This window comes from Periplaneta americana, chromosome 1, assembly GCF_040183065.1.
Source record: "Periplaneta americana isolate PAMFEO1 chromosome 1, P.americana_PAMFEO1_priV1, whole genome shotgun sequence".
Classification (NCBI taxonomy): domain Eukaryota; kingdom Metazoa; phylum Arthropoda; class Insecta; order Blattodea; family Blattidae; genus Periplaneta; species Periplaneta americana.
Genome location: NC_091117.1, coordinates 148,408,824 through 148,422,803, shown reverse-complemented (window position 1 = coordinate 148,422,803; position 13,980 = coordinate 148,408,824). Strand labels below are relative to the sequence as shown.

The 13,980-nt window shown below is 34.7% G+C and overlaps 1 long non-coding RNA gene across 1 annotated transcript; it reads left to right on the top strand.

Moving 5' to 3' along the window:
* Positions 1–939: 939 nt before the first annotated feature.
* Positions 940–5,066, top strand: LOC138701875 (uncharacterized). The gene is made up of 2 exons (XR_011332715.1): positions 940–1,416; positions 4,433–5,066. It is a non-coding gene; the product is annotated as an uncharacterized lncRNA (long non-coding RNA).
* The last annotated feature ends 8,914 nt before the right edge of the window (positions 5,067–13,980 follow it).

Genomic DNA, 13,980 nt, shown 5'->3' with positions numbered 1-13,980 from the left:
AAGAAAAGCAATATTATAGAGCTGATATAAATTTCAAGCTATGTTGTCAAGTCTGTAATAGTTGCAGTAAAGTACGTAAAATGTACCGATATTATATACAACGATTAGTCATTAGAGTATTCTAGTGGTACATTCAAATTAAGTAAATATTTACGTATAATATACAGACGATGACAGAAGTGGCTATCCATATACTGTATTACTGCACTTCCATACAAAGTGTTCCAGTGTTTAATTTCGACATATATATGTGCGACTTCATCAATGCAACAAATGAAAGACGTCTCATAAGAAGGTTAATGCATGAAGAACAATGTGAAATTGTTGGTAATCGTGGTGATTTCGCATCGTGTCTTTGTAGACATTTCACAAGTATGCTAGTTTCTAGAACCACATTATTGTGTAATAATTTGTGGAAAAATTATTCTAAAATAAAGAGCCAGTGCTTCAGGAGCAACAAGACAATTTCAGACTGTCACATAAAAACTGGTAACACTGTGTATTTAACTATGTACTGTACTACGAACACCTTTACTGTTTCTAGTTCTTTAGAGAGCTGTGCATTCCTATTGTTTTTCTGTTTTCTTAACTTCATGTTCCTTTATTAACAACACTAGTACATCAAATATGCTGGATACTTTCTCGTTCATTTAATTTAATAGTAAACTACAGTAAACAATATGAAATACCTGTGTTAAATATAACAGAAATGTAATTTACATAATTATATAATTATGCAAGAATCAAAATTAAAAACAAATACATGTGTCTTATAATTGAAATTTATATATACTTATTTTATTGTATAACAGAAATGGCATGTAGAGCATGGCCTTCGTGTAGAACGTGACGATTCCAGTATGCTGGCCTGATAAAATAGCGAAGGCCGCGTGGTGACAGAACAGGAGGAAATTATTTACTCATATTTCTTGACGTGTACTCACTTCAAATGCATGGTCTTGTATAAATCTAATTACCGTGTGTCAGTAGTGCGGCAAGACCGGAAACAATAAATTACAGTATTATTTTTATGTTATTGTATTGTACCTCTTAAACTGCTTTCACTTCAAGAGGTTGGAAGAAAGCCACTATATTATTGTTTAAGTAAATATAATTTATTGTAGTAGCTTGAATGCAGGTTTAAAAGAATTACACGGAATTCCCCTAAAATATATTACAAACGAGTTTATTTCATACACGTCAGGTTCCGCGTGTAGGCGAACAACCAATATGAAATATTCATTTTCTTTTAAATATCCGTAAGATAATCGTTACCGTTTCTAATCTATCATTTATGCAAATTATTTTTCAATTCATGTCGAAATAATAACCAAGAGTCGGAATTGAGGGCACTCTCAACGAACCACACAGAGCTATACTCCACATTGCTTGCGAGAAACTGCATGAGTTTAACCGGTAAGTACATTGCCATGCATTGGTTGAACGTTACAGTTTAATGTTGTATTGAGACACATTGAAAGTTTTCGTAAAATACATATTTTCTAATTTATAAATATTCACATATCTATTCAGTTATCCTTCGGTGCTCTAGTGTTCTCTATAATCTCCTATCTCAATATGTCAGTGTCCAGAATGTAGAAATTTTTTTTTCTACTAAAATTTCACTTAAAACGTATAAACGCATATATGTAGGTGTTAGACCATTTCAATGTAGAGTATATGGAAAGCAATTTCTCAGAAACTAGCTTTGAAATATCACAAAGGACTACATACAGAGGAGCGTATCCATTCTTGTATATTGTGTGGCAGAGGTTTAAATTATAAAACAGGACTTCAATCCCATCCTCGAATAAATGGATTACTGTTTGGAATATCCATTGTATGGTTTTCATTAATGAAGTTAGAAACAATTTCTAAATATGCGTTCTATCAACTGAGAAAGGTATGAAAATTTTTTTTGTTGCCATCAGTTGAGCAAATTAGACTACATATATGTATTCATTATTTGATGCTCGAATCGAGCACTGTTCAATGTGTTGATCCTTTAATTTCTTTGCCTGATTTTGCTTATAGTTTCTTGACTATAGGTCACTTTAAGGGAGGCCGTCAACTTACTAAATCTAGGGTAAATTAGGGTCTGTTGGACAGCCGGGCATGTTGGACACTCTGTACTTTAACGTGTTACCTCACCACTTCTGGGCACCACATTCTGCTAGAAGTCAATGACGGAAGTAGCCACGAGTGGGGGTACTTCCGTCATTGTCTTCTAGCAGAATGTGGTGTCCACAAGTGGCGAGGTAAAACGTTAAAGTACAGAGTGTTCAACATGCCCGACTGTCCAACAGACCCTAGTTTACCGTATAATATATAACTAAACGTCATGAATGGAATACGCATAGCATCATAAAATTATTATTAGCAAATGTACACTTCATAATGATGTTCTTCCAATAGATTCTATCATAAAGTGGGATAACTAGCGTTATGGTTAATTTTATTATAAGTAAGATATCAGACGATAGACCACATTGAGATATGTGGATCGAATGCGATAACGAAAAAGGAGACAGAAAATTAGGAAGGTAATGGATAGAGTGACATTCTGTGGAGAGGAGATGCAAAAGAAGTCATTTGCTGTGAGGAGACGAAATAAGGTCATCGATGCTCTGCTAAAGAAATCTTGGGTTAAATATATAACTATCACGAAGGGAAGGTATTCTGCGAGTGATATTCACATAAATACAAGAGGTAAGCTGGTCTGCATTCTTGTATTTTATTATTATTATTATTATTATTATTATTATTATTATTATTATTATTATTATTATTATTATTATTTTAAGATAAGTTCATTTTTGTCTCTTAAAATTTATTAATTACTGTAGTTATGTCCTTTATTTTCCTTATTATTTATTGCAATTCATGTACATTTACAAATGTTGTACGTTCTGATATTAGTATGGTAATAATTAGTATTATTAATATTATTTAAAAATTGCTGCAAAATACTTTTGTAAACACGATTGCTCTGTAAAATTGTTTAGAGACTTAAGAAAACTAATATATTTCTACACCTAAGAGACAGGAATAAATTATATTATGGCCAACATAATATATACGTTCGTCCTTCAAGGAATTTTTTTTCCTGCTCAGTCTGTTTTCCAATTGACAATGTGTGTGTATAAGGGAGAAGGACTACCTCGCCAGCTACTCTGTAAACACTGTGTTATCCTGTGCGCACGTAACTTCGGAGTTAATTTATCGTAATTTCCAATTCTACTTATAATTCATATGTACGTTACATAAATCGATAAAATTATTTTCATTTCTGTGATTATAAATGAAGCTATTTAAAATGAATGCTTGCCAGTTGTATTAACATGATTTTTTATTTACTTCCATGAAAATAATATATTACGTCGTGTAGAAAATAGTGTAAAATTAGTTTTTTATGCTACGTAGGCTACATTACGTGTAGTTTACGTATAATATGTATAATATATATTTACGCTGTCAACCCTACTTACTTTACTTACTGGCTTTTAAGGAACCCGGAAGTTCATTGCTGCCCTCACATAAGCCCGCCATTGGTCCCTATCCTGAGCAAGATTAAGCCATTCTCTATCATCATATCCCAACTCCCTCAAATCCATTTTAATATTATCTTCCCATCTACGTCTCGACCTACACAAAGGTCTTTTTCCCTCCGGCCTCCCAACTAACACTCTGTATACATTTCAGGATTCGCCCATATGTGCTACACGCCTTGCCCATCTCAAACGTCTGGATTTAATGTTCCTAATTATGTCCGGTGAAGAATACAATGCGTGCAGTTCTGCGTTGTGTAACCTTCTCCATTTTCTTGTAACTTCATTCCTTTTAGCGCCAAATATTTTCCTAAGAACCTTATTCTCAAACACCCTTAACCTATGTTCCTCTCTCAAAGTGAGAGTCCAAGTTTCACAACCATAAAGAACAACCGGTAATATAATTGTTTTATAAACTCTAACTTTCACATTTTTTGACAACAGACTGGATGATAAAAGCTTCTCAACCGAATAAAAACTCGCATTTCCCATATTTATTCTGTGTTTAATTTCCTCCCGAGTATAATTTATTTGTTACTGTTGCTCCAAGATATTCAAACTTCTCCACCTCTTCATAAGATAAATTTCCAATTTTTTATATTTCCATTTCCAATTCCGAGGCTTATTTGAAGGATTCGTAACAAGCTGTTTTATACGGTGATGGGTTGTTAGCTCTTCGCCCAACCCCCAAGCTGGAGGACCACCCCTCATCGACTGTCCGCGACTGCTTATTCAACATATTCACAGCTACCCTCCAAATATGGAGGCCGTCTCCTCGATCCGCAACCTGAGGAGCGCCATGCCGTGGTGATGTCAACCCTACTGACAACAATAATAATTTTATAACAAATGTTAATTATTAATTTTTTTCGTTTTGTTCTCAGATCGTGGATATAGAAACACAATTGAAATGGAATGCAGAATTGTCATATTTACATGTTTGATTCTGGCTGCAACCTCGTACAGCGCCATTCTGCCTCCATGGTTCGGCCCGGGTCCAGAGATATGGGAAGCCACCTCTTCTTGTGACAACAGCACTTGCCAAGTGGATTGCCATAATACACTGCCGAGGGTTGAAAATCTGGTGGCAGTGTGTCTTAAAGAAAACAGCACCGAAACTATCACTTGCCAATCTAGTAGTGATTGCGACGACTGTTTTAAATTGTGTAAAGCTTTCCACGATGAGATAGTTGAGGCGTTCAGAAGTCAACATGATTAACTCCACTTTTGGTTATTTCAGAGTTTATAAATTGGCAATATACTAATTTGACCATATTTTCAGTGGTCAATGTGATTTGCTCCATAATTCAAAATAAGCCCACAGACTGCAGTATTCTTCTCAACTACATCACAGAATTAATAGTGTGTGTTTACTATAACCTTGAATATCTAAAAATCTTTGGAAAAGGAGTTAATCATGTTGACTTCTGAAATAAGTATATTACGTCGTGAAATATAAGAATTTACTGTTGGAAAACATACAGAAATAAATAGATAAATAAAGTTCTTATTATACTAGTTTCTAGCATTTAATTATTATTTATACAGTATATTAATAAGAAGCATTCTTTTCCTTCTGTAGACGAAGGCCGACCCCTAATCTTCATACTGTTTCCTCGACAATAGCAACCAGTGTTGACAAACTGTGTGGAATTCTACGAAATGGGTTGAATTTTTATTGTTCTGAGGAATATTGTGTGGAATGATTGACTGTGTGGATTTATCACACCTAGACACACTAAATTTTGTAAAGTAAAAATTAAATGTCGTTGTAAAATACAGGTACCGTTGACGTCTCTTGTAGTCGCGGGCAGATTATCTGCTCAGGACCCTCACATACTTGATCACGTTTATCCTTGCCTAATATATTTTCTTACATTCCTTTACGCCCTTATACAAATTTATATATTTTTTTTTTATTCTGACTATTTGTTTCTACCTCATTCAGTTTTTCCTTCAAGTAATCTCTCTCTTGTTATTCCTAAGTGTACGACTTACTCCCGTATTTCATTGATATATTTATCACTGTTCGCTTAGGCTAGATCCTGTAAGAAATCTATTTTCCTATGTCCTTCTTTCAACTACCAAGGAACAATCTTCATCACACCATGGTTTAGTTTCTTAGTTTCATAGTAACCTATACTCTGCTCAGTTCCTATTTTGATATTAACTCTGACATTTTCTCACACTATTAATATCTAACTTTATCTCAACTTCATCGAACTTCCTAAAGCGACAAATGTATTTTAAATTTCGACCCGATAATGTTGCTTAGTTTCCTCGTCTCCTAATGTTGGAATATTGGATCTCCTAATATCAACTTGCTGCTCTATCCGACTGGCTACTGATAGTACTTTTCGTCCACACCTGTGCAGTAACGGTCAGCGCGTCTGCCGCGAAATCAGGTGGGCCGGGTTCGAATCCTGGTCGGGGCAAGTTACCTGGTTGAGGTTTTTTCCGGAGTTTTCCCTCAAACCAATATGAGCAAATGCTGGGTAACTTTCGGTGCTGGACCCTGGACTCATTTCACAGCATTATCACCTTCATTTCATTCAGACGCTAAATGACCTGAAATGTTGATACAGCGTCGTAAAATAACCCAATAAAATAAAAAAAATCAGTCCTTTTCTTAATTTTCCAATTACGAAATGACGGCTAGAATTACAGTCTGCCCGTCTGAAGGATCGAATGTCTACCATACTAGTATGGGTCTATCTTCGTTATCTATCAAGATGTGATCGATTTGGTTGTGTGTCAATCTATCTTGAGAAGTGCAAGTACAGGATCATCATTTTATTTTTACTTCAATTTTTATTGTACCTGTGTTTCTAAATGTACTTGACTCTCACCCCTTTCACTAATGTCCTTGCTAACGTCAGTCACTTATACTTACGGCCGCTGCTGCTAGCAGTGAAATAAACAGTACAGAGTACAGTGTGTTTCAGAAATATGTTGCATTTTCTATAGGAGAAAAAGCTTACATTATTGAAGTTTATTTTCACACAGGTATGATGTGTAGCATAACTGAATTTATCTGTGTGGACTGAGCACAAGTGAAGATTAGAGTTACCGAAAGTACGGTACCCTATAATATGGTAAGGTACTTAACAGCATTATTTAAACAAGAGTTTTGTTTTACTGTTTGTAGGTATGAAGAACGATGATGGAAACTGGAATTACAATATAACCGAATGTGAACAACAGTTTTTTTTTTCACAATTTCCTGATTATATCATTACGGAATATTTTCGTAGAAATGTCATTAATGTGGTAGATAAATTTAGAGCAACAGAGTGTAAGATGGGCAACACAGGTGACAGAAGATGCTGTAGATGATGCCAGAGAAAGGATGCAACGAGGTCCTAATAAGTCGGTCAAGAAGTTAGCTGTAGAAATTGGGGTTTCTTACGGAAGTGCTCACAAAATTCTAAGGAATAAATTAGGTTAGTAATATGCTGAATAAAATATACATTACATAATGTATGTAACCACCTGAAGACTAGAGTTTGTGAAAAAATTGTTACTATTCTACTGTTTTTGGATAAAATACTGTAAAGTAATGACCAAACTGAAAATCGTAATACTATTTTTCCCTGTAACATAAATGGAGACACTACTTTTCTCTCCTCTTATAGCTAGTAAAATGATTTGTTTACACATTGTACTAGCAACTCCAAACTCCTGTAATGGAAGGGGGATAACAGTGTTTCCGAGTATAGCCAGTTTAATGTTAAAAATGTTAGTAAAAATAAAGTGATGCCCCTGAATATTTGGGCATACCGTTATGCGGGAATGTTGTACTTTTCACAATTAAATTTTTAGACGTTGCAAAGTTGATTAACCTAACTCCATTATCATCACTAGTTACGAGTAAGTTCTCTTTTCCAAAAATCGGCTTAAAATATCCTTCCGTCCTACTTTAACATTAAAATTCCCCCAATAAAATTTTCATGTGATATCTAGATATTTGATCAAAAGTGTGTTTCAAATCCTCCTACAAGTTATCCTTTACATGGTCGTCTTTGACTTCTGTAGGGATGTGAGCATTTATACTCTAACTATGATTTCGCACCATCTAACCTTAACTATTAAATACGGTAACCTGTCACCGATAAATTCGAGCTTTTTACTGCTGATTATAATCTTTAATCAATGAAGAATCCTGTTCCCAATTGGTAATTATTGTTTCCTTACATATAGTGCAAGTAAACTCCCATTGTTAATGTGCCATTGCCATCTAACCTAACCTTCTGTACTCCCATAAAGTCTATTCCATCTCTAGCTAGTAGTTTTGCTACTAATGTTACCCCTCCTGTTCTATAATCGCTCGTGACATTGCAATTACCAAATCTCATAATTTTATTCCTTTGCTGCGGTCACGCCAAAGAATCAGTTCCATTCCAACGCTTATGTTGAGGTTCCGTAACAAACTGTTTGTTTACGCTGATGGGTTGTTAGCCGTTCGTCCAACCCTCAAGCTGGAGGAACAATCCTTATCGGCTGTCCGAGACTGCCTATTCATTATTTTCGCAGCTACTCTACATATCTGGAAGCCGTCTCCTCTATCCGAAACCTGACAACGCGCCTTGCCGAGGTAACAGGAACCAGAATACATGGGGGAAATTGTCTCTAGATTAGATAATAAAACTTATTAAAAAAAACTGCGATGTGAATTGAAAAATTGCTCCTTTGGATTTAATATTCACTATGAAAATATTTCTTTAGGAAATTCTAACTTACCTTTTCTATATTTTTATGAGTTGATTCCGATAGCATGTCGGGTGATTCTGATCAATGAAATTAAACACGTGAAACACACACAGAAACAAAGTTATATTACCCCAAAGCAAAGACAAATATTTATCTATAATTAATAACAGAAACAACGTGTATAAACTGTTTCTGAACAATTGACCATTCAGCTTGAAAAGATTCTACAAACCCAAGCATAAGAGCCAGACCATTCATTGCTTAGCTCTACCTCAAACATTCAGTCACTTAATTATTAATCTACATACACTTGTCACAAATAAACGGTTTTTTACCTTTAGCTCCTACGCAAATCTCATGTTACCACACGTTTTCCTTTCCTTGACATTGCATCTACTCCTCTTTGTTAACAGACCGTGGATCGTCGTAAGACAGAAAACAAAACTGGAACACATTTGCGTCATTCACTTGCAATTCATTATCTTCATCATTTAAATCAATAATTTTTCTAGCCTGCTAGTTGCTAGCCAGACAGTAATAATTCTTGAAAGGATTAAATATGGATATATAGACAAGTTATAGCTTGTGGGTTGCATGACTTCGAAAACATATTTCATTAATTTGGTTCTCCTCACACAACTAAATTTCCAGACACTTGTGGCTGACGTGTCCATCCAGGAAGATTATCCTGTTATCTCTAAGGCAATTTAACCTGCAACAGGAAAGGCGAAAATGTAATTGTTACTTCGTTAAATAAACGTGAACAAGCGATCGGAATCACACGCAAAAAGGAATTGAAATCACCCGCCGATGTAGTGTTTTTTCAACAGGGGGGTGGCAACACTGGTAAATTATAGTGATGGGCGAAGTTGTTCTTTTCCCGGAACAGTTCCGACTGTTCCGGTTCCGAAAAAATACTATGTTCCAAATAACAGTTCCGAAATAACAGTCACCAGTGGTGATGAGTCGGAGTCGTTGAGTCGTTCAAACGAACGGTACAGTACCCTCCCTCTTCACCATAGACAAATAACACCATGCAGCTCACACTGGAGCACTCACAGGCATGACATAGTACACATTCTTATCTATAGATGGCACTGCAATGCACATTCGAATCGATTTTGGAAAATTGCTGTGCATGCGGACAGAACTCAAAAGCTTAATGTTAGTAATTACACAGCTGTTGACTACAAGGACAGAATACAACACTTTGTTTTCGTACATAAAGTTATAAAGACATGGTAGCCAAGTAAAAAAAAAATAACATAACATTTAAAACATATGGTATGTAATTTCTGTTCTCTCTATTACATAATAAAAAAAAAACAAATCATTAATTTTTAATTTTACTTTTCTTAATGCACAGTTATAATAATAATAATAATAATAATAATAATAATAATAATAATAATAATAATAATAATAATAATAATAATAATAATAATAATAATAAATATTACAATTTCATAAATAAAAAAGATATATATTGGCAGTACTGAAACCTGGAAACCCCGCAGTGGGTTAGTAAAATGTTGGAATCGCATCTTTACCAAAGTGTAATTTAAACTTCGCATTAAACCTCGCTCTCCAAATCAGTACTTATATGGGTAGTTTCCAACAAATAATGCTACAACATTTTTGTCGTTCTTTGATAACAGAGAAGATAGCACAAAAACTTGTGCTTGTCAGACTTAACCTCAACAAACGACATACAGACATTGTAACTAAACCACTCATTACCATTTACGACTTTAACCTTTGTATAGAATCAGCTGATCAATTAATTAATAATAGTATGCGTACTTTATGACTTTGTAGAATGTTTATAAAACAGAATTAGTCAACTAATGGTGAAATAAACCATAAAGCGGGAATCAATATTACAGATTATTGAATACTTACTATAACATTACAGATGATTGGCCAGTCTTACAAATGTTGATATTAAAGTTCGCGCCACCGCAAGGATTTCAATGTCCATGCGCCCCCCTCCAACCACGTGAGAGTTTCAAGTACAGTGTAACTGCAGCTGTCGTTGGTTCATCGGAACAAGCTCCGACGTTCCGACTGTTATCTCGGAGTCGGAACATACCTTGTGCAACGCGGTACTGCGAGCCCGCAACAGCTGGGCAAGTGAGCAGCTCGGAGTCGGAACACTGTTGTTTCGGAACAGGAGGTTCCGACCTACTGTTCATTTTTGCAACAGTTCCGAGGGAGTCGGAACATACCTTGTGCAACGCGGTACTGCGAGGCCGCAACAGTTGGCAAGTGAGCAGCTCGGAGTCGGAACACTGTTGTTTCGGAACAGGAGGTTCCGACCTACTGTTCATTTTTGCAACAGTTCCGAGGGAGTCGGAACATACCTTGTGCCACGCGGTACTGCGAGGCCGCAACAGTTGGCAAGTGAGCAGCTCGGAGTCGGAACACTGTTATTTCGGAACAGGAGGTTCCGACCTACTGTTCATTTTTGCAACAGTTCCGAGACCGGAACAGTTCCAAAATAACTGTTGTGTTATTTTTTACCCATCTCTAGTAAATTATTATAAAAGATTTCATTGTAGGTTATGTTCACAAAGGGAGCATTCTTTAATGATATATCCATGTAAAATATTTATATAGACATTCTTGAACTAAAAGTCCTTAACTTAGCACATAAAGAAAATATGAAAAAGAGGTAATTCTTGGTAGATTTTCCTTTTAAATTCTTTCTTGGCGGTTTCAACACTAATTACAGCGACCCACAATCAAGCTGACACAATGTTTCTCAACAGAAAGCTTCTCTCAACAGTCACTAGGAGAGTTGCCATTTGTCAACGCAAAAATTGCGCGCCTTATCTTGAAAAATCAAACGCGATCTGATTCACCCGCCTTGAGAATTCGATCGGAATGGCCATACTCTATGTGTTTTCAACAATTTTTTTTTCTGTCACAGAGGGATCGGGGAGAGAAATTCTTCCTGACCAGCGCTCCTACAAATAAAACTCTTATTAATTTCGAGCATTGCTTAGTATTAGGAATAAAAATAAATGTGAATTGTTACAAGTAGAGTACAAAAATCGTTATAAAAATTGAAATTATTCAGAGAAAAATATTTCATATCTAAAATATATATGCTTGTATGCGTGAAGATATTAACGTCTCACGGTTGTTTAATGATGAAATGTCGCCTTTCTTTGAATTGATTGTTTTTGGACCTGTGTCTTCTACGATGACATTCATAACGTAACTGTCAACGAGAAATAATACAAAAGTATTTGAACGATGAGTTGTTGAACGATATTTTTATTTTGTTTCAGCTGAAGAGAGAGTTCGTAGTATTGATAACTTTATTGTAGCAATATAATTGTTCTATAGCAGGGATTCGGCAAACTACGGTCCATGGGCTAAATCCGGCCAGCTATTTCTTTTTGTATGGCCCGCAGTCTAAGAATGGATTTGAAACTTCGAAATACGCGCTATACAGTCCGACTGTCGAGTTGAGTTGTAAGAAAGAACTTATGTGGTTCTCCAACAGCTTCGCTTTCGCACTTTGCTCTGCAATCAGTTTTGATGAAGATGTACTAATTTGGACCTCAGTTTGGTGAAATATTATAAAGAAAATATCTATACCAATGTAGAAGAAACGAACACAATAAAACTTGACCCACCGTTGTCAAGTAAAATATTGTAAGCTAATTCAATAGAAGAATAACACTGCTTCCATAGCAAGAATGAAAGAAAAATAGTGGCGCTCAAGACACATACATTAAATGGAGTAGTTGCACTTTCCGAAATTATAAGTTCATGGTGGTTGTATGTAAATACCGAGAAAATCCTAAACAGAAACATTTGAGAAATAGTGCTGAAGATTCCCATAGAAATGTAGACTGCGAAAGAGTGAATTTTTTTTTTTTGCAATTTTATTTTTCTTGATTTGAGAAGTGAAAACCCTGAATTCCACAAAATATACAACAGACAAAATAATTGTCGTTAAATATAAAATACTTTAATACAGGCTTGTAAAAAGAAAAATAAAGTAAGTCTTTTAACACTTGAGAGAAAAATTTCTCTTTTTCATTATGATTCTTTTTAATTAAATTACAATATATTGCAGATTTTGACATTGTACTGTAACATATGATTCAAAGTAATAATTTCCACACAAATCAAAGTGGACAACAGATTGTTGCATGAAAAACTGGCTCCAAAAACACAGACAGCTCTTCACCACACAACAAAATCCAGAATTATTCTTTTTGCAAATGTTTTATAAATGAAATTTGGTTTAAATATGTTATTCTGGAAAAAATTTTAACGGATCCTCTATAGACACGTTATGCATGATACAGGCAGATGAGAGGATGGAATTACAACGTCTCTGTTATAAAAAGGTACTAAAATATGAAAAGAAACTGAAATTCATTAGTCTTTTAAAATTGAAATCCTCCGTGTGTTTATTTTAAGATAGAGAATTTAATCCACAAAAGAGTTGACATGATTGTATCTACAGCGTTATATAAATTCTCCTATGAAATATGGCTTCGAAGATGTCATTCTTGATTGTGATCATATTGAAGTAAAGAAAAGCAATATTATAAATCTGATATAAATTTCAGGCTATGTTGTCAAGTGTGTAATTGTTGCGGTAAAGTACGTAAGATGTACGGATATTTTATATAACGATCAGTCATTAGAATATTCAAGTAGTACATTCAAATTAAATAAATATTCAAGAATAATAGACAGGTGATGACAGATGTGGCAATCCATATACTATATCACTGTACTTGCGTACATATTGTTTCAGTGTTTAATTTCGACATATATGAGTTTAATTTCGACATATATGAGCGACTTCATCAATGCAACACATCAAAGAGATATATTAAGAAAATTAATGTGCGAAGAACAATGTGAAATTGTTAGTAATCACGGAGATTTCAGATTGTGTCATTGCGGACATTTCTCAGTATGCTAGTTTCTAGAACCACAACTATATTGGCTAATAATTACTTGAACAATTATTCTAAAAAAAGAACCCAGTGCTTCAGGAACAAAAAGAAAATGTCAAACAGTCACATAAAAACTGGCAACACTGTGTATTTAACTATGTATTGTTCCACGAACAACTTTATTGTTGTTTAGACAGCTGTGCATTACTATTGTTTTTCTGTTTTATTTACTGTCTTTTTCTTTACTAACAACACTAGTACATCAAATATTCTGATTACTTTCTCGTTAATGAAATTTAAGAGTAATTACAATAATCAATGTCATATATCTATGTTAAATATAACGGAAGTGACATGTAGAGCATGGCCTTCTTGTAGGACGTCACGATTCCAATATCCTGGGCCAATAAGACAGAAAAGACCGCTTTAAAAACAATAGGAGGAAATTATTTACTCACATTTCTTGACGTGTATCCACTTGATATGCATGGTTAGGTATAAATCTAATGAACGTGAGTTAGCAATGTGACAAGCCCGAAAACAGTAAACTAAAGTATTATTTGTATTTTATTTTATATCTAAAACTGCATTCACTCCAACAGATTGAGGAAAACGTCACTAGATTGTGCCTAAGAAAATATAATTGAAGCTATGAATTTCAAAAAAGCACAAGTCCACTTACCAAACACTTGAGATAATCAGTTTTTTTACATATCTTTAAACCTAATAAAGATATTACTTTGATTTTTTTCTTTGTGTAGATTATAATGACTTTGTGGCTTGCAAAGTTT